Source organism: Gouania willdenowi, chromosome 6 (assembly GCF_900634775.1).
Source record: "Gouania willdenowi chromosome 6, fGouWil2.1, whole genome shotgun sequence".
In the NCBI taxonomy this organism is placed as follows: domain Eukaryota; kingdom Metazoa; phylum Chordata; class Actinopteri; order Blenniiformes; family Gobiesocidae; genus Gouania; species Gouania willdenowi.
The window spans coordinates 16164368-16189489 of NC_041049.1; the positions used below are offsets into that span (position 1 = coordinate 16164368).

At 39.0% G+C, this 25122-nt stretch overlaps 1 long non-coding RNA gene across 1 annotated transcript in view; it reads left to right on the top strand.

Annotated features, from left to right (window-relative positions):
• Positions 1 to 395: 395 nt before the first annotated feature.
• Positions 396 to 25122, top strand: part of LOC114465371 (uncharacterized) — a 248113-nt gene continuing 223386 nt past the window's right edge. The window contains exon 1 of the long non-coding RNA XR_003674300.1: positions 396 to 1012. This is a non-coding gene — a long non-coding RNA (uncharacterized LOC114465371). The remainder of the gene's footprint in view (positions 1013 to 25122) is intronic.

A 25122-nucleotide genomic window follows, 5' to 3' on the forward strand; every position in this document is an offset into this window, starting at 1 on the left:
CAACTTACACATACATATTCAGTGACTTCTTCGTCGTTCAACAAGCATTTTTTTCTTCCCAACATTGACTAAAAAATAACATTATAAAGAAACCAGTGGCCGAGCGGTGAGAGCAGGGCTGGAAGAGTGTTGGAGAACTGGAAATGGTAGGGGTTAAATCCTGTGGGAGCCAATTTTAAGATCATTTACACACAGAGAATACATTACAAATATTACATAATACACATGTGGTTATCTGTATAGATAAATATGTTATTCATACATTTTTAGTCATTTGCAAGAGCCAAACAGACACAAAAATGAAATGCATCACACAATATGTGGTTAAGATCCAGATGTCTGTAGTTATACATCTGGCCTGTAGGTGGTTTTGTGTGCACACGAAGCATCGAAAAAATAACCCCTGAAACCAAATGGTGCGATGCCTCATGAGCACAGGCGTAACTATCTCCAGTGCACCGGGGACAAGGTGCTGTAAGGGCCCCATGAAGGAAGGAGGAAGAAAAAAACAGCACTCAAGAAGCGCCAGATATGCCAGTGTTTGTGAATGCAATAGCGCGTCGTTAAGGTAACGCTTAATGGCGGGAATGGGAGGGGGAAATGACAATTTGTCCAGTCACCTTGACACCTGTCAGTCATGATGAGTCACATGACTCATTCAACACGAAAAAAAGCGGCGCACAAAAGAGGAAGGAAAGAAAGGAATAAGGATGAGAGTAAAGCTAAAATGAACAACTTAGACAAGTTCTTTACTCAAACCCAGGCAACAGTTAGCATCCCGCCGGAGGCTAGCGCTAGCTTGCCAGTTAGCGCCACTGGAGCGCACCATCAACACTACCAGAAGGAGAGACGTCCTCCACCACCGCAGCCTCAGAGGTCGGACTCAGCGGTCACCGGCACCACTGGACCTGTTGTAATGATTATTCGGCTCGACGAATTCAACTATACGACCTTCCTCTTCCACTTAACGCCAAGACAAAAAGCTATATAATACCATAAAATGAGCTTCTGAGTGAGTACAGCTTCCCTTTGTTTTGAAGTGTGATTAAAACCAATAGCATTTGAATGTACTTGTACCCTCATATTTGTGAAATGTGCACTTAGTCTATTACATACAATCCTATAGTTCACCTGTTCTCTTTCACGTTGATTTTGGATAATTGAACAAAAAACTTATTTGTGAAAAATGTGGTCTTGAGATGCATTTAATGAAGAGAAACACTTAGACACGTGTGTGTGTTTTGGGTGGGGACACAAAAAAAAAAAAAAAAAAAAAAAATTGCATTGGGGCCCATCACCATGATGTTACACCACTGCTCGTGAGGCTTCATCTGTCCATCACTACTGGTGGCCACCTTTTTTAAAAAATTTTATTTATTTATTTTTTAAATTTCGGATTAGTTTCTAATCTGGTTTTATAATATTCTCAGGTTTATGTTGTGGTTTCTTAGTTTTTTTCTCTCATGGTATTTGTGGTTTACAGTCTTATTTTCTGTATTGCACCTCCATGCATTGAACGCTTAGTTCCCTCACAGGTGGAGCTAATTTGTCTGATGGCCCTCAGAAGCTGTGTATCAGCTCTGAGTGTTTTTCATCTATGTTCCACTCCACATGTTCCTCCTCGTGTAATTCTGTGTTAGATTAGATTGATTTGTTAGACTTGGAGTTGATTTTGGATTATTAGTTTTGATTAAATGGACTTTAAATTGGAGCGTTATTCCTGTCCTCTACGTCCTCTACATCCACACTTCACTGAATCTGACTGTAAGTATATGATTTCATTTATATGTGAAGACTAATTTTGAAAAAGCCAGTAACTCAGTTTTTATAAAATATAAAATAATTAGATTTTTTTCATGATTTAGATACAGTGATATGAGTCAAATAAAATGTATGCTTGGACTTCTCAAAAGCCACTCAACTTCGATTTGATATGTAGCCGTGCATGCAAATATCTTTTAAGTTCTCTTTCAACTTTTTTGTATTTATCTGTTTCCCTACAATAATTTGAGAATTTTCTTTTTTTAAAAAAAATAAAAACAGAGAGTAAAAATCTTTGTTAAGCCACGTATTTAAACTACATCTTAATGTAAACAGAGGCTATGACACAAATACGTGACCATAATTCAACATATTGGAGTCGGGGGATGACTAAAACATGCAAGACAGCATATAAACATAATTCTCCTTCTTCAGTGTACTTTATTTTCTTGCCTCCCTCCTTCCTTCCTTGTGAAACTGTTTTATTCAACTCTGCAGCTGCTCCACTCCAGCATCCACATTATAATATACCCCTATCATTTGCAGTGAATCATCTAGTAAAAGGTCAGATGGCAACTGTTTACTGAGCTTTCATGCACACCATGGGTTCCTGACCCTTTGCTTTCCGTCCAAACTGCAAAAGGAAGTCTGCCCAGCATCACTGGAGGGCATCGCATTAAGATCTGCATTGCAGATCTTAATGCGATGCCCTTAATACAGGGAATAAAAAACATCTGCATTATGCTGGCCATGTTACAAGGTAAACATTTCAAATTCTGTTGTGTTCGGATTTTTCCTTCTTTTTTTTGTGATCTCTTTGATAGTTTTTCTGTGAAGCAGCCTTTATCATTTCTCCTGCACACATGAATAAACATAAGATCAGGTGAGATTTTGAAGCTTTGTCCCCCTCAGGGATTGTGTTTGTGTTGATGTTCAGGGGTTAAAGCTGGGGCAGAGAGGATGAAGCACAAAGGACAGTGATGAGTAAGTCTAGCTGTGAGAGTTAAAGCTCTGAGCATTATATAGAGAAGAAATCCGAGTGACTTCATCGCTTGCAACATTTTGAGTTATCTTTTAGTTTAGTTTTAGTTTTTTAAAAAAAAGATTGGTTGGTTTGTAATGCACGGTTCTGCAATGAGTCTCAATGAATCCTGAATTAATGAATCTTTATTATTCAGGTAAAGCTGATGTGATAGTAATAAAAACTCAAAAGAACTTGTGCATGGATGAAATTAACTTTCTTTTGTATATTTAGCCAAATATTGTAGATACAATTATTGTACTGTAACCGAAAGCTTTAGGGAAGCATTGTGCTGTTATTACCTCCCGAAGCAGCAAGATTATGTTTTACCCTCCGTCTGTCAGTCTGTTAGCAGGATAACTTGAAAAGTTATAAACAGATTAGGTTGAAATTTTCAGGAAAATTGATAAATGGGACATGGAACAGGTGATTACATTTTTGTGATGTTTTGGCCACCCAAATAATATATATATATATCCCATTCATTTTCCCATCCACACAGTAGAAGTACTTGTTGATGATGTCATAGGTTCTCTCGGAACACGCTTCGCTGATGAGGTCATCAGTGTTCCAATTAGAAAAAGAACTGGCCCTCACAAGGTTGCAATATTTTAACTATTTTACAATTAGTAATATAATTGTTATTTCAAATGCTAAAGGTATGTTTTGATTATCAATGAATCTAATAGTGTATATAAAATCAATGTAGGACTACAACACAGGGTGGAAATGAACTGCTTGGCAGAGATCTGCATTCTCTGAGTGCTTTTCTATTTGTATAGTGTTTTCTATCTTAATTGTTAGCAAACGCCTTATGTGGTACATGTATTGTATTATTGTAAGTATTGTTCTGGCAAAAAAAAAAAACATTGAGAATTTAGAAAATACAAACTTTTGTTTCCCAATCAAAATGTTGAGAATAAAGGCTGTCAATTCTTTAAAGGTCTGCAGTGAAATGACTCCTCAAGGTTGCATTTATAAAAAAAAAACTCAGAGTTTAAAAAGCATTAAACAATTAGAAATTAACAATAACATTAATGAAAATCTCCCTCAGTCATAAGCAGTAGAAAAAAGGACATGTGTTGATCTCTCGTTTCTTTTGTGTCTCATAGGTAAAGCTCATCTTCTTGATTACCTTCACTATTTAAAGAGTAACAAAACCCCCAAAACTGCTTTTTCTGCTGAAAACACACAGATTTGGGTATTTAGTAGTGTTTTTGATGGATTATTGGCCAATTATTGCTATTTTAGTCAAAGTATTTCAATTTGGTGTATTTTGTTGTAAATGTAAGTGACTGCCCTCTATGGGGTTAAACTCAGCAACTGCAATGGAATGCTGCTCTCAGGTGAGAATGGAGGATGATGACATTTTAGAGGCTTCTTACTGTTGTTATATTATTATACATCGATTTTATATAGCGCTTTTCTGGGTACTCGAAGTCGCTTTACAATGAAACAGCAGTGTTGGGGTTCAGTGCCTTGCTCAAGGACACCTCGGCAGTGCTCGAAGTGCACTGGCACCTCTCCAGCTACCAGAAGAACTTTGTTTTTTTTTTTTTAACTATCTATAGGAGGGACATGGCTAACACATGTCGACTCTACAATATGTGGTGAGTAGGTTGAATTGAGGGAGTGTTGAGTTGGTAGAACTTTAGCATAGCATAGATTGTAGTATAGACTAAGGGTGTCTTAACTGATCCAAAAGCTCCGCCCATAATCAAGGAATTGTATTTAAATTTTCGACCTCATCACATGTCAGCCAAACCCTTGGGGTTTAGTTGCTCTTTAATTTTGTACTTTGTTGGACTTAATCTTGCTAGAGCACCCTTCTTGCCTCCTCATCCCTTTACATTTACGATCACCCCAACTCCCTGACAATAATACTGAGTAAATTTTCTGAATCTTACTCACAATTTAAGTTAAATCAAAAAGTTCTGTGCTTTGCATACTTAGTATTGTGAATTTGGCAAAGTTAGCTTGTGCGTTGCTAAAGAGTAGTACGGCAAAATTCTGAATAAAATATGCTTGCAGAAACAGCAACCAGTTTGCCGCTCAGTCATGAGCTTTTATGGTCATAGTTTCATCCGGAACAAAACTGGTCGTAATTGTTTTGGTTGGATTAGCTTGATGAAATTGTTCAACTTAAATTTCTTCTTTATACAATATTTGGAGTGGAAAGCTTTGTGGGAGAGTCAGAAAAGAAAATGATTTAGTCCCTTACAGCAAAGACTGAATGTGATTATTTGTCCACCAAAGTCTTGTTGTTCTGTTAATCAATAACACACAGACCCTACAATCTGTACTTGGCACTTATCAGTTAGAGAGCAAAGCACCAGCAGCTGCTGCTTCTATCTCTTTCCAGTTTATGAAATGGATGCAACTTCTCAGTAGACTTTGATAAAAACAAACAAAAACAAAAGCTCTGTATTTTTCGTAAGAAATGTAGAAACACTTCCTTTCTGCGAATGTTTCCTTCTGCCGCTTGTTTTCATCTGCTTCCAAAATGGAAGCAGTGTTTGAAAAGACAACACTGTCAGGATTTTGTGCCCAGGCTTGTAATAAAAGGGGGTTAGCTAGGGGAGTGGTAATGCACTGCTTGAGCACGGATGGTTTGATTCCTTCAGGAGAATGACTTTACTGGGTTATTACCGCTTCAGCTCGACAGCGTTGAATTGTTTTTTTGTTTGTTTTTGTTTTTTGTTCTGTAGTGGAGCGCTGAGGGGGTTACTCACAATGAATTCCTATTGATTTTTCTGGTCATGTCATCAAATTGTATGTGGCTTGAATCGTGACGACGGTTTTCTCATCTGCTCCCTGAGGTTCCTCCCCTCTATTAACTTTTTATCCTATTGTTGGTGAAAGCCATGGCAGGCAGAATGCTGGGAGAGGAGGTGGAAGTCAACAAAATGAGCATCCTGCAGTGTAACTTATTAGAGCATTAAACTCAGCACTTTTTTCTTAGTTGTAATCAACAAGTTATTGCAAACCTTTTTTTTTTTTTGCTACAGCTACACGCAGGGGTGGACTGGGACAAAAATTCAGCCCTGGCATGTCCAGACCAGCCCACTACGTTATCAGAGGACACCACGTAGAAGCTGTTAAGTCAGTGATGCTCAACATATGAGTTATGTCTTCATTTAAATTATTATTCCCCGGGGGATGTTTTAACCCCTTTTTTACCTATTTCCTTTGGCCATTTTGCAACTTCCTTGACTCAGTTTTGCTAGTAAATATCCCTTTTTCCATATTTTTTGTCCACTTTTGCACATTTTTTTTTACACTTATCCAATTTTGTCACTTTTCATCCAAATAGCAAACTTTTGCCCAATAATTACCATTTTCCCCTACATTTTTCTTCTTTTTGTTCCACATTATTGCTCTTTTTCACTATTGCTTTCCACATTTTGCTCATTTAAAGCAGAACTAAGTAACTTTTTCACCTTAATAAATCCTTCTCGTAGTCCCTGTGAGGGTAATACAAGTGTTTATGGGGTGATTGGGGGGTCTTTCATCACCCCCTGCTGTCACTGGCCAGAAAACAGCACTTGCAACTTTCCTGCCTCCGACCCGGTAGCAAGACGTACTGCTTTACGGCAGCCCAATACAAACAGTGTCGTTGCGGCAACAGGAACACGCACACACTCGCAACCCAGCGCTCCGTCAGGCATCGCACACAAATAGATATCTATTTAACCATCCATTTTCAGAGCCGCTTTGTCAGCGCACAAAAAAACACATCACACACATTTCCACACTCCCTTCCGTATTACTCCCACATCATTATTTTTTTTTTACTTGTCTGTCTTCATACTGTTCACATGGTCACATGGAACAATATGTGTGAAAGCACCGTTAGTGTCACTATTGTATTAGGATTTTTCAGTGATCGGTTGCTGCTGTCTTGGGAGAGCAAAGGTGCGCATGTAGCTGTGGGGTGGGGCGGGGGGTGGAGTTTTTAAGACAGTGACATAATCAATAGGGACCTTTAGGGGAAGCACGAAACGCAAGTTACTTAGTTCTGCTTTAAGCTACCATTTGCAATTACATACCACCTGGTTCTTCTTTATTTGCACTTTTTTTTTCTGTCCACTCTTGACTAGTTTTAGCCCATGTTAGTCAATTTTCACTCTTTTCTTGCCACTTTTGGACCATTTTTGTCTACTTGTTACAATGACTGCTTCCATTTGCTTGTCAAAAACTAGCCCTTACTCAATCCACCCCTGGCTACATGGGATAAATTGGGATAAATTTGCACACAAAAGTAAGGAATTAATTGATTTTTACAAGCTATTGGGAAAATAAGAGCGCTAGTTTAAAGGTTTAAATGCAAAATGTGTGGCTAACAACCAAGCTATTTAAAGCAGACCATGTTTATTCTTGCAACTAAATACATTTGGACCCAGCTATTTTATTTTCAAGAGGATAAAAGTCCAACCACACACAGCCAACAGTTAAAAGTTCAGTTTTCTTAAATTCTTGCATTGTAAAGTCGCTGTTGCTGCTGGCAGGCTAAATTTGTGCTTTGACTGTCGGGATGGCAGGTTGTCCCATGTGTGTCAGAGTGATAGGAAAATGTGATAGATGCCTAAAATGAAAAAAAGAAAAAAAGCTCCAATCAAGCCTGATGCAGAACCCACATGTGGCTTTGATGTGAAACCTGGCCCAAAGCATGGCCAACTAGGCTGAGAAGAGCCAGAGATGAAATGCAGGGATCTTGTATGATCACCACATTTGGTTTACATTTGAATTCCCACTAGTTTTAGAAGACTTGGCAAGACGAAGAATTTTCCTGCACAGGAAGTAAAACATGCTGGAACTGGCTCAAACATCTGTACCTACTGTAAGCTTTTATTTAGAAATGTAATATCCGACAATGCACCCACCATACATCTGATCTCTCACTTACTTACAGAGAAAGGCTGTGGCCATCTGTTAATAGGCTGCAGTCTTAATTATGCTTCCATCTCAGTAAGTCGATCAGAGGTTTTCCTGAGCCAACTGTAGCACACCTAGCCAAGGCTTTACTGATCAATAAACACTCCTCTCAGGACCACTGTAGCTTTACCAGCTCTCTCAGTCTTGGCACTGAATTTTGGAATCCTGCCATGTTCTCAATAGCTATGCTTTATAAGACATGTTTGTACATAGTGTATGTAGAAGCTTAATATATATAATATACTGTACACAATTAGCTACCACAATGTGTTTGCATAGCTTTCATTTCATGGACTAAAGCTTTCTCAGCATCAGGGATTCTACACCTGCCATGCTGTGTAAAAAACTATGAATATGCATCGAAGGATAAAATCTAGTAGAAGGCTCGTACACATGTTTAACAAGTCTGGCCTTGTTGGATTTGACTATAAATTTGTGTTGTATATTCTACTGTAACACATTGAATGTCAGCTTTTTAGCAGAGTCGTCATGGAACAGCAGAAAGTGGATAGAAAGCCGTGAGGCTGATGGTTAGTTTCAGCTGGTTCTTTCATGGGGCGACCGTGGCTCAGTGGTAGAGTGGGTCATCCAGTAACCGAGGGTTGGGGGCTTGAATCCCGCTCTATCCGAGTCATTGCCGTTGTGTCCTTGGGCAAGTCGTTTTTCCCACATTGCCTTGTATGAATTGTGCATGAATGTTGGTGGTGGTCAAAAGGGCCGTAGGCACAAAATGACAGCCAAGCCTCTGTCAGTCAGCCTCAGGGCATTGTAGCTTACCACCAGTAAGTATGACTGTGTGGGTGACTGGTGTGAATGAATAATAGCTTCTGTAACACGCTTTGAGGATCCTCGAAAAAAGCGATATATAAATCCAAGCCATTATTATTACTTTTGATCCTGATTAACAAGTGTTGGGTATGACATGTACACTCGTCATGTTGTTTTAGTCAACAACTCAATGTATAGGCAAACCAACAGCACATGGCTTTGTCATGTAGAAAGTTGTGGATTTAATTCTATTCATGTCTTAAACTCCCCAGTAGAATCTATATTTGGGCAACCATGCCTCAGGTGGTAGAGGGGTCGTCTTCTGATTCAGATGTTTGATATTATGAAGCGCTTTGGGACTACCTCTGTGGTTATAAAACACTATATAAATCAAGTCTGTTTACCATAGATATTCCTTCTCTGTTTTCCAGGGTTTTGACCTTGTCCTTGTGGTGTTCTGACAAAGGATGGATCAGTTTTTTGCTTTCTGCCTCAGTGTCAAAATTCCTGATTAGAAATTAAATTAAGGGGTTATTGTCTTAACAATTGGTCACAATAGTGTAGTGTAGTAGTTTCCTGGGAATCATTTAGCTTCTTCATTTTGAGAACAATAGTGACATTCCAAGGTTGGCTGATTGTGTGGCATGGGTAGTTGAAGTGGTATACAATAGCTTGGTTCAAAAGTTCATCTGAAGATTTGCCTGAGTACCAAGCCTGGATGCTCTGCACAGTCTGTTTTTCCCACTGTGGCCCATCTCAGCCCCATCAAAAGCTTGGCTCTTCTACGCCGACTCATGCAGTGTGCTTCCTGTGTCAGGGCAGTAACCCATTCCATCTGTCTTCATCAGTGAGTCTCGGCGGCTGTGGGCTTTGGCCAGCAAGACCCCACTAAGCACCAGCTGCTAGCTGCCTTTTCCACTGATTCCCACCAAGTGGGACAGATTTACAGTATAGCAAACATCCCAGTAAGAACCGGGGACCTTTCAGCAAAGAGATTTTTTTCCCATTGTTTCTTTTTGTATCGTTTAGTTTCATTGTTTCTTTTAAGCATCAACTTTGTCTTTGTTGCTGTCGCCTTGTTTTTCCCCTTCACCTTCTTTCTTCTGATTCTTTATAGATCTATTTCAAACCTATCTTTCAGAATCTCTGTTTTTCATCTCTACTTTAAGCCAAATGCAAGAGGGAAAATGCTAAAAAATTTTTGAGAATGAGATTCTTGCCTGGGAGGGACACCATCAACCACAACCACAATGTGTGTAACATACAAAAATGCAAAAATGATGAGTAATACAGTTGATAATGTTGGCTACAAAAATGTGCATTGATGCGTTGTTAAAATCATTTGCTAACTCAAAGCCACGTTCTGCTTCATTTTTATTGTAGTACCATACATTAACTTCTGGGTGCATTGTTGCTTCACCATTTACATTGTGAAAAAGAATTGCGCAAGACAAAAAGACCGCCAAAAAATGATTGTCTTTAAAAGAACAAAATATGAATTCATACATATTTTGTACAGTCACTGTTTTATGGCACTTGAAACGTTTGTATATTATTTACACTATATTAAGAATAGTATTTTTTTAACTGAATATGGGAAAACTGTAATGAAATCTTTTGACCATCAATGCTGTCCCCATACCCCACCAGCCCCCGTTCCTCTTCACAAACTCTGCAACAACAACCATGTGCTTTGAGAATTTGGCCAATGTTTTCCTTGTGTCATAATTATTAGAAAATAAAACCAAATGTGAAGTTTTTAAATAATTGTTCACAGTTGCATCTTCATGGAAGTGCTGAAAAATGTTGAAATAATGAAGTAAAACCAGTGTGTGTGTACGTGTGTCAGTAACGGTGACAACTGACCCCTAAAGTGGGTCACAGTGGATGCATTGATTTGAAAAGGCTGCTACTTAGCATGGCAAGACACTAAGTTAATTACCTCCCTTATAAACACCAGGCTGGCCTTTACCTCCTATTGAATAAGGCCACAGGCGCTGGGTTTAGGAGGCTCTGATGCCATTGGTCCTTCCTATGGAAATCAATTTTGGTCTAAATGGCAATGAGATTAGTGTATTGCTGATCTGATCCTGAGGTTTTTTTCCTGCCTGGCCGACCGTAAGCTCCCCTTTCTATCCTGGGCATCGAGACGAGTTGCCTTGTGTTATTTATGTCATCTAGTGAAAATGTATCCGGGGATCTTTGCTGAACAACATGTGGATTTCAAATTTAATAAGAAACACCGCTATTTCTGTTGTTTATTGCCAAAGTTTCAAGCGTTGGCTCATAATCAATAAGTGTTGTCCATGAATGCCCGAGGGGGGTGAATCTGCTCTATTCAGATCACTATTTGGCTTTATTTAGTGCCTCCTTTAACCAAATAGAAACCTATGTGAACACTGTTTTTATTACGCCGGTAAAACAGAAGACTACAGTGATGACTTTGACATGGTGTTTCTTCTCAAATTCAGTGACTGGATAATTGATCTAAAATACTACAATGGTTTGTGCAGTGAAACTGTTGGGATAAGAATTAGCATCATTGAGGTTTTTTGTTTGAGACATCATGGTTCAGGCACCTGTGTGGTTCAGAACTCTATGAATCTTGGGACTTTTTGATTAATATCATTGCAGTCACATTAGTTCAACACAACAGTCCAATAGGTGGCAACACATTTTATGAAGCTAGTAAAAACTGTTAATTCTAAGCATTAGAACAGTGGTTCTCAAACTTTCTCTTACTTTTGAATGCAAGAACTCCCTTTATGTCCGACTACTACATTTTGCTCAGAATTCTATGAAAAAACAAAAGAGCATAATGATGGAATTAATACACATTTAAAAAAATTCCCATTGTAAATAATTGGAATTAAACAGTGTTTAGTGCCTCCTTAAAAGATTTATTTCTATTGTTTTCATAATTTCCGGTCATCTCTCCTGATGTGAGACTAAGACTGACCCTTGTATTTTCAGTTGATGTTGTAATCAAGATAATTATTTTCTATTATCATTTTGTGTATTTTTTTGTTGTGTGCGTGTTCTTGGTGTCGTTTGGTTGTTGTGTCATCGTGTACCCCTACATTTGAGAAACACTGTATTAAAAGATGCTGAGGTGGCTAAAAACTGAATAGTGGAAATTCGGCACAACGTGCCAATTTCTCAATGACACTCACCTAATATTCTACTTTTTACGGAGCCCTAGACATGACGTGGTGTATATATAAGGGTATGCGATCTGACGATATTAGATTGTGAAGGATTAAAACGTGACGACGATCTGTCTGTTTTTTTTACTTGCCAAATCAATCAATTTGCTAAGTCAGGCTCATATCAGCAGTACATACACAATAATTATTATGAAAGTGTCTATTTGTACGGTTACTGAAGTACACGTACGTAGCATCTTGGGGTTAGGTTATAACCTTATATCGCAACAATATTTACGGTTAGGTTCAGTCTTAGTCACGTCACTTCTACTGTCCAATGAGGGGCGCTGTGTACGGATAGAATGTCGGTATATTGATATGGCAACCATACGGATAGCCACTGCCAAATATTATTAAGCGCTCAAAGCAGGAAAGTACGCTCCCCCTCCCAATGCACGGACACTCTGCCGTGCTGCTTCCTCTGTGTTAGCGGCTGCCTGTCAGAGGCTCAGTGCAGATGTCAGGACTGTCTTCTATAAAACTCCATCAGTTCTGAGTGTTGGAAGCACTATGAGACGTTTGAGGAAATAGTGCATATATTTCTCTTCTCTAACTAACTGTCGCTGCACTCAGAGCTATTTACACAGCCTTTGTGACCCCGCCCCCAAGCTAATTTTCTTAAAGTGACCACATCCTGAATGTCGTTTAAAAACTATTTTCAGCAACTCAGAGCTGCCCTGAAAGAAACACTACTTAATTTAATTGCACATTTCAGCCTTAATGAAGGAAAAAGCCATAACTGCCACAACATGTTGATATTGTGCTGGTAGTGATTAATGAAAGGGTCTCGTGGCAATTTTCTCCACTGTCTTTGCCCCAATATTTTTTTTTTTTTACTGCTTAAAGTAGGATTTTATTAATATATGTTACCCCAAAAGCAAATGGAAATCACTAGACTGATATGCTGCCTTGTTATGTAGCAAGTGTTGCTAATGCTACACCACTTTAGTTAAACAAAGTAAAAAGACTGTGTGACTAAATGAACATAAAGTTTTGCATGTCAGCCTTTTTGTTGGATGTTAATTGTACTTTAAACCAGTTTGATAATTTGCTTACATAAATCTATTTATTCATTTTTTATTTTTTTGAAAAGTACCCTGACTTAAATTATCTTTTCTCTTTTTTCCATTTAGGGCGATTATTTTATGTAGGTGAATTGGTTTGCTTTACTGGTAAATAAATAGTCTAACCGATCTGAACGATAAAATCAAACGTGATTTTTTTTTTTTACAAAGAAAAAATTTATATAATTTTTTTAATATCGCCCACCCCTATGTATGTATATATAAACAGCTACCTTGAAACATTACTTTGTGGCCCTGTAATACAAATTTGTACAAAGTAATACAATAGTAATACCCTGCTAAAGCAACCTAGTGTTTTTTTTTAATCAATGAAATACATTACACATTTGTTATCGCATTATACAGATTTTACATTGTACAAAACAATGAGAACATACAGGGTTGACAATGTACAAAAACTTTTAACTTCCTGTTTACAACAGCCGTCCTGAGTCCATTTTGCGCTGAAGAGTCTAACACGTCCCCACACAAAGAGCTGCACACACTCGCATTCATATTTTTAACAGTTGTACAACATAAATAAAAGCAACACGGCATCGAGGAGGGCAGCTCAGCTCCCTGGTCGTCTCTGACATCTGCTGTTGCTATAACAACTAGCCACATTAACCACAAGGAATTAAATTATTATACTTGTATATTTATTTTGTGGCCCTGAAGCAGTGTTTCATGGTGAAAACTTGTCATGTCTGAGACTCTGTATTTCTCAGATTAACCTTATTGAAATCTGAATACATTTTTTTTTTAATGTACCTGTATTTCAGTTTACAAAACAAAATGCTGGACCTATGCAGTAATTGCACACCAACCGGCCTGAATCTATTGATCTTTTAAAGACAAGATGAAGGTTGGCAACATAACTGCTAAAATCAGAGGGTGGAATAATAATAAATTGGCAGCTGCAGAAATACAAATGCTCATTTAAGGACCATATGCTACACAGTTGCCTGTCCAAATATCACCATCCCAAAGATCAGCAAGGTACAATTCACAAGTTTTCATCTAAATTTGGAAATTACTAGAAAACTGGAATAGAAATCTTTGGTAACACTTGAAGTTTTATACGTAAGGCTGACATTACGCTGTCATCATGACATGACACCTGTCAATAGCATAAATAAGGTGTCACGAAGGCTGTCTTTCATGACACCATATTTATGCTATTGACTGGTGTCATGTCATGATGACAGCGTAATGTCAGCCTATGTATAAAACTAAAAGAGCCAATAATATCACATGAACACAACCAATTAACCTAAATGTTTATTAAAAGAATGATGAATCAGCCTTAAAGAAGCACAGACAATCGCCCGTTACGGAGCGCATCTGTCTCACTGAGTGACAGCTGTCAAAACCTACAATGTTTCAGCACCAAGGACAGTGCAAAATCACTGCTAATTTAGCCATTCTCATCACAAAGGTCACTTAACTTTCATAACACAAAAACCCACAACAAACATATAAAATAAAATGTGTGGCCTGACGTTCCCCTCTCATTGAATTTTATGTTTACAATGACATTTCCAGTGATTTCATCTCAATAAGACACAGCTAATATGATACTTAAAAATGCAATCGAAAACACCTAAAAGCAAAGGAGGTCTGAGAAAACCTAACCCTTAAGCTGTGCCTAACCCTAACCCTTCATTACCCTAACCCCTAACGCTAACCATACTTAGCCCCACGAGAGCCTCCACCTAACCCCAAAAATGCCAACATAGCTCCAAAGGTGTCATAATTTAGTGAACAACACTTAATAATATCTACCTTTTGTTGTAACCAGTAATGCATTTACCTTCCATTCATGCTGAGACCATCAGCTGTATTCTCCCCATAAGGACAAGTATACCTACGTGTGGTCTTTCATGTCCCACTCTGCTCTTGATGTTTTCAACGGTGAAGAGATGAGACTAATGCATTAGAGCATTACAAGTGCTGCTTCAATGAAACACAATATGTGACAACATGAGTGCTCCAATTGATGCTGATAGTACAATGACATCTCTTGGCAAGCTGATAAAAGAAAGGTGTCCTGGCCTCCATCTGGTGGTGGTGGACGATTTCAGGAGCTGGGACGACTGGTGGGGGGAGTTCCAGCCTGAAGGATGTGATGAAAGTAATCTCCTAAGTGTGTGTGTATGTGTGAGCACTCAATTAAATTAAAGTGTGAGGACACATCTATGTTTGTGTGTTTTGGAGTAACGTGTGCTTTATGGTACTCAAAGACTCTTGGAATGTTTTACAGCCAAGTCTCTATTTGAGTTTGATATACACTGACTGTTTCTTACAAATGAAAAGGCTTGTAAATCCTCCATAAGCATGGCTTGGGGATGAGCCTTTAAAACAAGGATTTATTCCAATTGTCGAACATGTTTAATGGTACTCTTTAGTGGCCATGTGTTGATACATATGAAAAAGAATCCAGACTGCGTCGACCTTTTGAGCAGGTTCTGCGTCGTGGGAATATTCGGCTCTCTGCCTGGAAAAGAACAAAAGCCAGATTCTATACCTCGAGTGTCATTTTCAGCGCATGAGAAATGCAATGGCTCATCAGCTTCGCTCCGGCCCACCTCCGTTTTTCTCTGGGGCTGTACTAAAGTGACAACAGAGGCTAATTGCACAGGACCAAGCCAGACAACAAATTTGCATGGACCTCCATTTGTCTGCTTGGCAGAATCATCAAAGCTTTTTCAGTTTTTCTAAAGCAATTGTACGAAACTGGACTTTGATCATGAGTCATTTTACCTCATTATGAGGTTCTACTAATAGAAGTCAAATGCTACTTTGCTATGTAGCGATGTTAAAATCAGGGTTGGTGCCAATTACATTTTTCAGTTACAATTATGTTTTCAATTACCCATGTTCAATTACAAATAAATTACAATTATTTTTTTGTCCTCAGTCAATTACAATTATGTTCTCAATGACTACATTCTAATTACAACTATAATATTTGTATTTCCTGAAGAAAATGCAGGTTCTGGCCCGCGTTGCACTGCATTAGCTTAACATTATCTTGCATTAACATTAGTGTGGTAGGATGACTGGCAGCGGAGGGGACAGACAGACTTGAAAGCAGAATTCAGTTTATACTTTTTCTATTTATTTTTCTTCTTTGGCTGGTGTATCATATTTACAGTGAATCCCCAAAACATTAAACCAAAAACTGAGCTAACACAAAAGAAAAGGGCATTGGGATGCCAGGCTACATTTTACAAATCCTGAGCATATCTACTTTACCCTCTGTTTGTTTTGCTGTCAGTTTTATCTTTAGCTTACTCAGGGTTCCTCCCTCCAACTGAGGTGGGGCCTCCATTTATAGGCAGTCTATACCTGTAACTCCCACTGGCAAACCAAACCAATCTAAAATCAGTTAACTCAATAACAAAATAAATTATCATAAACAACATACAAAACATGAATTATCCAAGCATCCATAATACTGTAAATTAATGTTAAGTCATTCATCTCCAATGTTTTAGAAATCCATAACAAACAAAAATGACACAAACATCCCTGTACAAATGGTTTGTCCCAACACTAGCCCACCCGTATTTACATGACTGGGTTTAGTCCCTCTGGTTTCCTGAAACCTGGAAGTGCTGCTGTCAAAAATTGTGGTGAGTGAGCTGCTAACAAACACAAATGCTGGTAGGCCTTTCACAGTGGAAGTTGTTTGACCAGTAACATGGTTATTGAAGAGGGTGCACAAGCATAATGAAACCAGTCACCAGAACAATAAGGCAGATGAATGGAATGATGGCAGACAACAAGTAAAGAGATGTTAAGCTGCCGGCATTAGCCGACTGTGCTTACTACCTATAGAGTGAGCTTCACGGCTCACTCTAACAATTAGCATTAGCTTGGCATTAACCTAGAGTTAGTATTAGTCTAGCGTTAACAGAGGCCTAGCATTAGCACTAACCTCGCATTAACATTAGCCAAGCAGCATTGGCATTAGCATTCTCCAATCATTACCGCTAACTTAGCATTAGACTAGCAATAGTATTAACCTAGCAATAACTTAGTATTAGCAATAAGGTTGAAAAGGTTAAAATGGGTTTAAAAAAGTTGTCACTAATTAATCATAATTACTGAGCCTGAAATAAATAAGCAAATAAAAGTGCACCTTCCTCTTGTGTTAGCTTTCTGTTAGTATCTCTCATGATAATAAGTCCTAAATCAGCTGTAAAATACACTATGGTACCAGGAGCTTCATCCATGGAAAGCCTGGGTCTCTGCTGCATGCCCCCGGTGGAGCCGCTGGTTGCAGCACACCTGCTCCCATGGCCGTCTGCCATCTAGAAACCGAGCCTGTTTGGGTGATCTGACCGGCTGCAGTCAGCCCTGACCGAGTGCTCCTACAAGGTGGCGGCGCTCTCGGCCAGAGGTCTCAATGTTTTCTCACTGTTCACGGTGTACCAGGCGGAGAGGACTTTGGTTGTTGGTGATGATCGACTTATTCCTCTGGGTCCAACGCTGTGCGGTTCAAGCCACGGGAAGAGCGATAGGGGCCATGGTCCTCCAAGAGTGTGCTTGCTGGCTCAACCTGGCGAACTTCTCCGAGGTGGAAAGAAGTGTTATTCTGGATATGTCCGTCATCCTGGAGGGGATCTACGGCTCTGTGCTGGAGCTCATAAGCACGCATCCACACTCACAATTTTCAAAAGCAAAAATAAAATGTACACCACTGACATCCAGGCCAATGGCCGAGCGCGCAGCAAATAAAAAACCAACAAATAACACGTCACTAAAAGCAGCGTAGCACGAAGCCCACTGATTCCCTTCCAGATTGTGCTGGCAGATTTTTGACAGCTAGCAGGTGCGCCACGCCCAGCAGAGCGGTCAGATCCACCGGGCCAGACACACCCACACCAAACCGGCAAGCCCAACAGCCCCGATCAAAAATCTGCCGGCTGACACATGCTGTCAGTGAGATGCTTCTGAGGAAGGCTGAGGAACAGATATGGGCCTGTTATGCACGGGCCAAGGTGGATCTGTTTGCCATGGACAAAAACACGCAGTGCACGCTGTTTTTCTCCCTCCACTGTCTGGGGGCTCCCCTTGGGATGGATGCCTTAGCGCACGCTTGAAAACCACGCGTGCTGCTTTAAGCCTTCCCCCCGCTGGCCTTGGTCCGCCCAACCCTCGCCAGGGAGAGGGAGCATGGGCACATTTTGATCCTGGTGGCTCCATCGGCTGTTGTGCACTACCTACTGGCAACTCCTGTTGCGGAGGGCCTTACTGTCACAGGCGGGGGGCTCGATCTTCCACCCTCACCCAATGCGCTATGGGCTTGGCCCTGAGTGGCGCAATCTGTCAGCCTTGGGACTCTCTCAGTGAGGGCTTTCGTCATGGTAAAAGTGTATCTGGCAGCTATCGCTGCGTGTTACGTGGGCTTCGAAGATAAGACTGCGAGTCAGCATCCGCTGATCCTTTCATTTTATGAAAAGAGCACACAGACTCCTTCCTTTGTCCAGGCCGCTGGTGCTGCTGTGGGATTTGGCTGTGACTCTGGAGGGTCTTAAACACCCTCCTTTTGAACTGATGGGATGTGTAAACTTAGTTTGTGTCCCTGAAGGCAGTGTTGTTACTGGCTTTAGCGTCAGCTAAGCCTGTCAGTGCACTCATCGTGTGCTCAGTTTTTCTCTGATGATATTGTTCAGGGGAGTGTCTATTCAGGATATTTGTGTGGCGGCGAGTTGGTCGGCCGTGTGCGGTAAGGGCAGTTCTCCTGTCCTAATCGAAACAGTGCATGCCCTGCGGGCAGGTGTCGTGCACAATAAGCTTGTCTGCAATACGGGAGCTACAATATCCCATAGTGAGACATCAAAATGAATGTTATGAAAGAGAACCATAGGTTATTTACATAATCCCGGTTCTCTGAGTAATATGAGTGAGATGTCTCACCAGACAGCCCTTCTTGCTCGCTGAGTGAGAAGAGGACTGCTTATTGAATGGTGCTGCATTCTCCGCCCATTCTACTTATAGTAGGCAGGACTACCTGTGGTGAATGAATATATTTAACCAGCCAATCAGGATTGGCGTGATGAGATAGCTTCTGAGATATGACGTGGAGGCCTAAATCCCAGGGTAAGACATCTCACTCATATTACTCAGAGAACCAGGGTTATGTAAATAACCTATAGTTGCCTTGTTAGGCTTCCTAATCAATGAAAATATAGGTTTTTAATATTTTTGGTGCGGACATCTGAGCCTTTTTTTCAGTACACCCCCTGTTCATTTTTAAAAAGCTTGATATTAAACACATTTTAATATTGTTAACTACATACAGTATGTGTAGAACTGTACATAGAACTGTAACATGGGTCCCCAGTTTTGCATTAAATTATTGTAGAATTTTCATGGCAATTACAATTACAAAGTCAATTACCTAAACTCAATTTAATTACGATTACGACGGCACAGATTTTTGAAATTACGACTATAATTTACTCCAACAATGGTTAAAATGCAGCTGGAATGCTGTCTTCCTGCAGAATGTTACTTAGTTTTTCATCATTTTCTAATAATCTTCCCGATTGTTCACATCTCTCGCTCTTTCCGAGGGGATTATGCCTGAATCTTTTCTTGTGCTCCTTTTCCAACTGTGTCAAACTCTTAATATATGCAATAAACAACTCTTGACATCATTCATCTGAACATAAAAGCTCTCGTACCATATGTGCAGGACGGACGCAGCATAAAATGCATGTTTCTCTGTGGAGGCTCTAACCTTTAAAATGTTAATTGTTTAGCTCTTGGTTTAATCATGGGAAAGAACCTGGCTCCTAAAATAGCCTTGGATTAAACAAGCTGATTTATATTGCATAGAGATGGCATTAAGGAATCTTTTCTCTATGATTCTTCTGCACATTTCTAAGCCAAATATTGGGTTAAAAAACATGCCAGAAAAGCTGTGCAGTACGGATATCATAAGAAAACAAATATGGAAAAGAACTGGGGATAATCCAAAAGCAAGCATTTAGTCCTATTGTACTGCCTCTCCTTCTGTTTCCCTTCATCCCCGACTCGTCTCGGTATGTTCAACTGTCAGTCTTGCTTCCATCTTGCTCAAAAGGCTCCCATTAGCGCCCTCCCCCAGGCTTTTGTCTGTCCATCTTACTTCCGGCACTTGATTTATTGTGCCCGTTATTCTATGACGACGTTGCAGCCTTTGCTGAAAGCAGTGTGTGCTATTTGCACAGCATGAGCGGCGCCTTTGTCTGCGAGGCATGCTGCTACCAGCAGGTCTGTGGACGCTTGTTGTGATTTCCACTCACTTGATTTGGGCAGAGAAGAGAGCCGTATACTCCCACGTGGGGCGCAAAATGAACAGATCACCTCCTCTTTATACAGAATGTTTCGCACTGCTTCCTCAGCTAATGGAGTCCCATTATTGTTTATCTGGTGAATTTTGCCTTGGCAACAGAGTTATGCAGTAAGGTATATACAGTGTTACCAACTTTAATTTTGACAGTAGCTCGTACTGTAACGCAATATTTTTTAAAGTAATAACGCAGTTACCGTTACAATATGGTGCGTTTGTCCGTTACTTTGTTAGCTGCAGTGTACTTCTTGTTTACAGTGGCACTACATTTTTTTTTTTGCGGGATGCTGTGCCAAACACTGTAAAACAGAAAAATAAACATTATCAGCTTGTCTCTGTTTACATCATGTGCGCCAATCATGGTGAGTCAATGCGAGAGCAGGACGAGCTTCTCAGAGTGGAAATACGCGTATTATTTTACTCATCCGTCGCCAAAAGATGCATCGGTGAAGCTAAGCTAACACTGCATTGGTGGACGTGAGGGAAGCATCTGCACCAAAACAGCAGCTGGATTTTAAGGGACTGACTGTTATCCAGGGACATGTCAGCAAAGCTATTGCACTGTATATTGTTGTAAATATGCAGCCTGTCGCTACTGATGAGTCACTGTTAACAGTTGCTCGTTAGCGTGATACATTTTGCATTGTGTAGCTGAGAAAATGCTGTGAATTAGTTTTTCCACAATTATTTTTATAAGCATTTTCAGCAGCAGAATGTGCACCTGGAATACACACAGCTTACTTACTTACATTACTGTGCTAAAGCTGAAAAATTACTGTTAATTTTTGAGCAGCGGTTTTGTTATATGCACAACATTTATGATTTTATAGCAGTTTTTCTAAAGCAGAGTTGGTCAAAATGTATTCCGAATGTTAATTCAGATTGCTTTCATTTATTTATTTTAGATTTTTTGTGGATATGTTTATCATTATTGCTAGTTTTTGTACTTAAGCATTCTAAGACTAAACACAACCATTTTTATGATGCTGAAGCCACTTTAATTTTTGATCTTTGATTATGAATAATATTCTGATTGTTTTGTGTTTTATTTATTTCACAATTCCTTGTAACATTTTCAGTTTCTGCTGGTCTCAAGTAAATAAACTGGTATTAAAAGAATACTTAGTGTTTCAGTCAGATTAGTGTTTGTAAAGACTAATATTGAGCAAAGTGTAGTGCTGTGAATGTAAATGATTAGAAACTGTCGGGTTGGATACAATAACATTTCATTTATCAAAGGCTTTTATCCAATATAATGTTAATACAGGGGCACAGTTGATCAACAGTCGATTTTTATATTATTACAGCACTGATATGAAGCTGTATGGACACAAATGACCCAAAAAAATGTCACATTCTTTAATTCTAAGTAACTCAAAAGTAACTTTTTCCAGTAACGCATCACTTTATGGTCTAAGTAATCAAAATAGTAACTGAGTTACTTTGTGAATGAAGTAACGGTAACTAGTAGGGATGTAACGATTAATCGTAAGGCAGTTAAAAATCGATTCATAGGTATCACGGTTGATATCGATTTTCTGAAAATTTAATCGCAGTACTTTTTTTAACCAGCAGAGGGCAAGTGTACAAGTGTAGGCGGCGGGCGGAGTCTGCTAATACTTTCTTTCTGGCTGCCTTCTACTCTTAAATATGTTAATAAATGATTCATTGCCCCTTTAGCACCGAAAGAATATCTGTAATATTACTTGAATATCTGTAAAAGTCACGTTTTTCTATTAGCTCTGTCTGCTAGCATAGCTTCTCTTCTTCACTGCAAGAATTTCTGCATGCCAACCGACCACTGTGTTACCAGCGCCCTCTGCTGGTCCAAACAAATATGACGTAAATCAGTGTAATCACGGTTTTTTTTTTTAAAGTCCAATTGTTAAGGCACAAAATACATTTTCAGTTGCACTTTTAAAAAGAAAAAGAACTATTATGCAGTTTTGCATTGTTTATTATAGAACCAGAATTTAAATTAATAGGCTTCATTTTCATTTCTATTATTCCTTTATTTATTTCATTCAAGATTTTTTTTTTAGTTAAATTGCATTGTTTTGAATAGTTTATCAAGGGATTCTTTTGACAATGAAATATAAAAGGAAAATAATACAGTATTTTCTAGTTTTTTCCCAAAAAAAAAAATGTCTACATTCCCATTTTGTAAAATAAATCGTGAGAGAATCGTATCGTGAACCCAGTATCGTGAATCGAATTGTATCGGGAGTTGAGTGAATCGTTACATCCCTAGTAACTAGTTACTTTTTCTCAGTAACTAGCACAACACTGGGTATATATATTTACTAAGAAGAACTCCTCACGTCCGGCATTGATTTTTCAAGCACTCGGCTGAGATGTATCATGTGGTTTGTCCTTTATTTCATTCAAATGGCTAAAATATAACAGATAAACATTATTGATATACTACAACTATGGTATTTTGGGTTTGCCAAAGGGTTGAATTCTTATCATGTTCACTGGCAAATTTAGTAAACATCCTTCTTCCAGTAGGGGGCAGTACATAGGTCAACAAGGCTGCAATATAGGCACTTTGTTGGTTGCATGATCTTTAGCATGCAGTCATTAAAAGCTAATTAATCAATGACATGGAAATAAGGATGTTTTATTTTCCACTATTACATTATCATTTTTCTGTAGTTCACATTGGCTACGTTTAGAGTGCAGGCAAATGTAGCCCAATTTCAAATTTTTATTTTTGCCAATAAGCGACCTGTATTTGATCTGTTAAAGACAGTTGGAAAAGCACAAGTCCTTTTTTTTTTAAATCCGACTCAGGCTACTCTTATCTGATACATCTTTTTACTGCGACTTGTGTCTGGATGGTTTGGTAGCATTTTTCCAACCTACGTGTAGGTCAACACTACATGTAGTGCAATCTTTTCACGACAGCTTTGCATGTTTTTTTATTGCAATGAAATACATTTGATTGCTTAATTGTTCCTCCCTACCGAATGTAAGCAAAAAACAAAACTTACAGAGAACAAATATTTACTTACTTACTGTATTATATTAAATTCAATATGTTCTCAACTTGTGAATAAGGATCTGAAACTTAGCTTCTACTTTTACTTCGTTTTACAAACTAAAAGCAAGACACTTTTTTAGACTTCACTTTTTTTTTTTCAAATTGATGTTTTCATTTAATTTTTTTTTCTCATGAAGTCAGGAAAATGATTAACTGCCATAATGAAGTTATTTAACCCTATTTGCTGTTGCTCTTGTGTATGAGACCTGAGACATTTTGTATTATCGCCTGTATAACTTGCTCTGTATATCCATTTATTGGTAATAATGTTGCGATTATTTACTGTCACAGTAACGATGATAACTTTGTGGTGGCAGCATATTACAGCAGAATGAGTGTTTTCTGTTGCTGACTTGTTTTCTTGGCTCAGACACAAAGATAGCAGGGCACCAGGAAAACTTATTTTTTCCCTAAAACTACCAAATATATCATTATGGTACAGAAATGGAAGAGTTAAGATATTCGGCTCATGGTTGAATAACATATAGACCACATGAAAGCTATCAAATTGTAGCATTTACAAAATAATCCACAATAATTAAATTAATATGATAAAAGATGTTTAGTTACATTCTAATGTTTACATTGTATTTATCTATTTGGTATTTACATCTAACAGAAAGCACATAGAAAAGAAATCCTAGACATACTGCAGTTATAAGCTAGTTTTACATTTATTAGATTGAAATCACACACTTGTCTCAACACTGCAGGTGTTTGTCCCCACTAGTGCTAAAGAACCTGGCTGTTAATTAACTGGCAGTCTATCACACACTTGTAGCTCTGTCAACACCTCCTTTACTGGAATAATCTAAATGGTCAGAAGTCGCAGGTTCACACTTTTAGTATCTACTTGTGAGCAGCTGTATACTTGTGAAAATGAGTGAAAGAACATGTTGTCACAGCACATCTTTGCAGCGGCGTGAGGAAGAAGAGGAGGAGGAGAAGGGGACAGTGTGGAGGAGTTGCACCAACAATCTTGCAGTGTTTAGGCCTGAAACGTGCAGTATATTGATTGGTAACAATATAGATGTTAAGTCAATTTTTCAAACACTTTCTGGCTGTCTGTATCAGGGTAAAAGAGCATCTTTTTGCTATCTTTGTGTAGTTGATTCACAAGCACACCTGGAAATGGAAAAATTGTAGGAAAAAAACATTTAATCATTAAACGCAACATTTTTGTTGAGCAACAGTCTATTGTTTTGGTTCATTTGCAACGGCTTTTAAATGAAAATAAAAAAATAAAATAAAAATGTGAACTTGAATTGAGTTTTTCTTTAGACAAGATAGAACATAGGTAAAATAGAACGTAGTACTTCATTGGGTATAGTAAGCTGCTGTGATACTGTAGTTAGCTGCTGTGATAGTTGGCTGCTGTGATAGGCAGACGTCACTAAGATGGCCGCATCTAGAGATAGTGGAGATACTGCTCCTCAGTTGCCGTCAGAGAAAAACATTTTGCTACTAAACGCCAACAAAGAAATTACCAAACTACGGGAAGAGATTTGTCGCCTTTCTAACCTCCTAAAAAAGAAAGATGAACTACTCCCCAAGTATACAGACACGATAGTACAACAGTCAATAGGGCTGTCGTCCTTTCTCCATAATACACTATGACAACGTTACAATTCCCTGGGAGAATCCGGGTTCAAGACTGTCCTGTTCCACACCACGCCTGCCATCGTGGGTCGAGGTTGTTGTCCGCAGACGATGGAGAAACACGGAAATTGGCGTCGCTCGTTGCTGGACGCTCCCACACAGCTGCTCCAACGCTAGTCAACCCCGTTGATGAAGGCTCCACTACAGCGAGTTGTGATCCGCCCGCCGCCGGTTGCTCCTGTCAGTTTAACAAGCCTACACACATTCCTAGCTCGCTTTCCTCCAACCACACTCATTATTGGTTATTCAATAACTAGGAACATTAGATTTACTGTAAGGCTATCACACTGTATCCTAGGTGCTACAGTTCACAC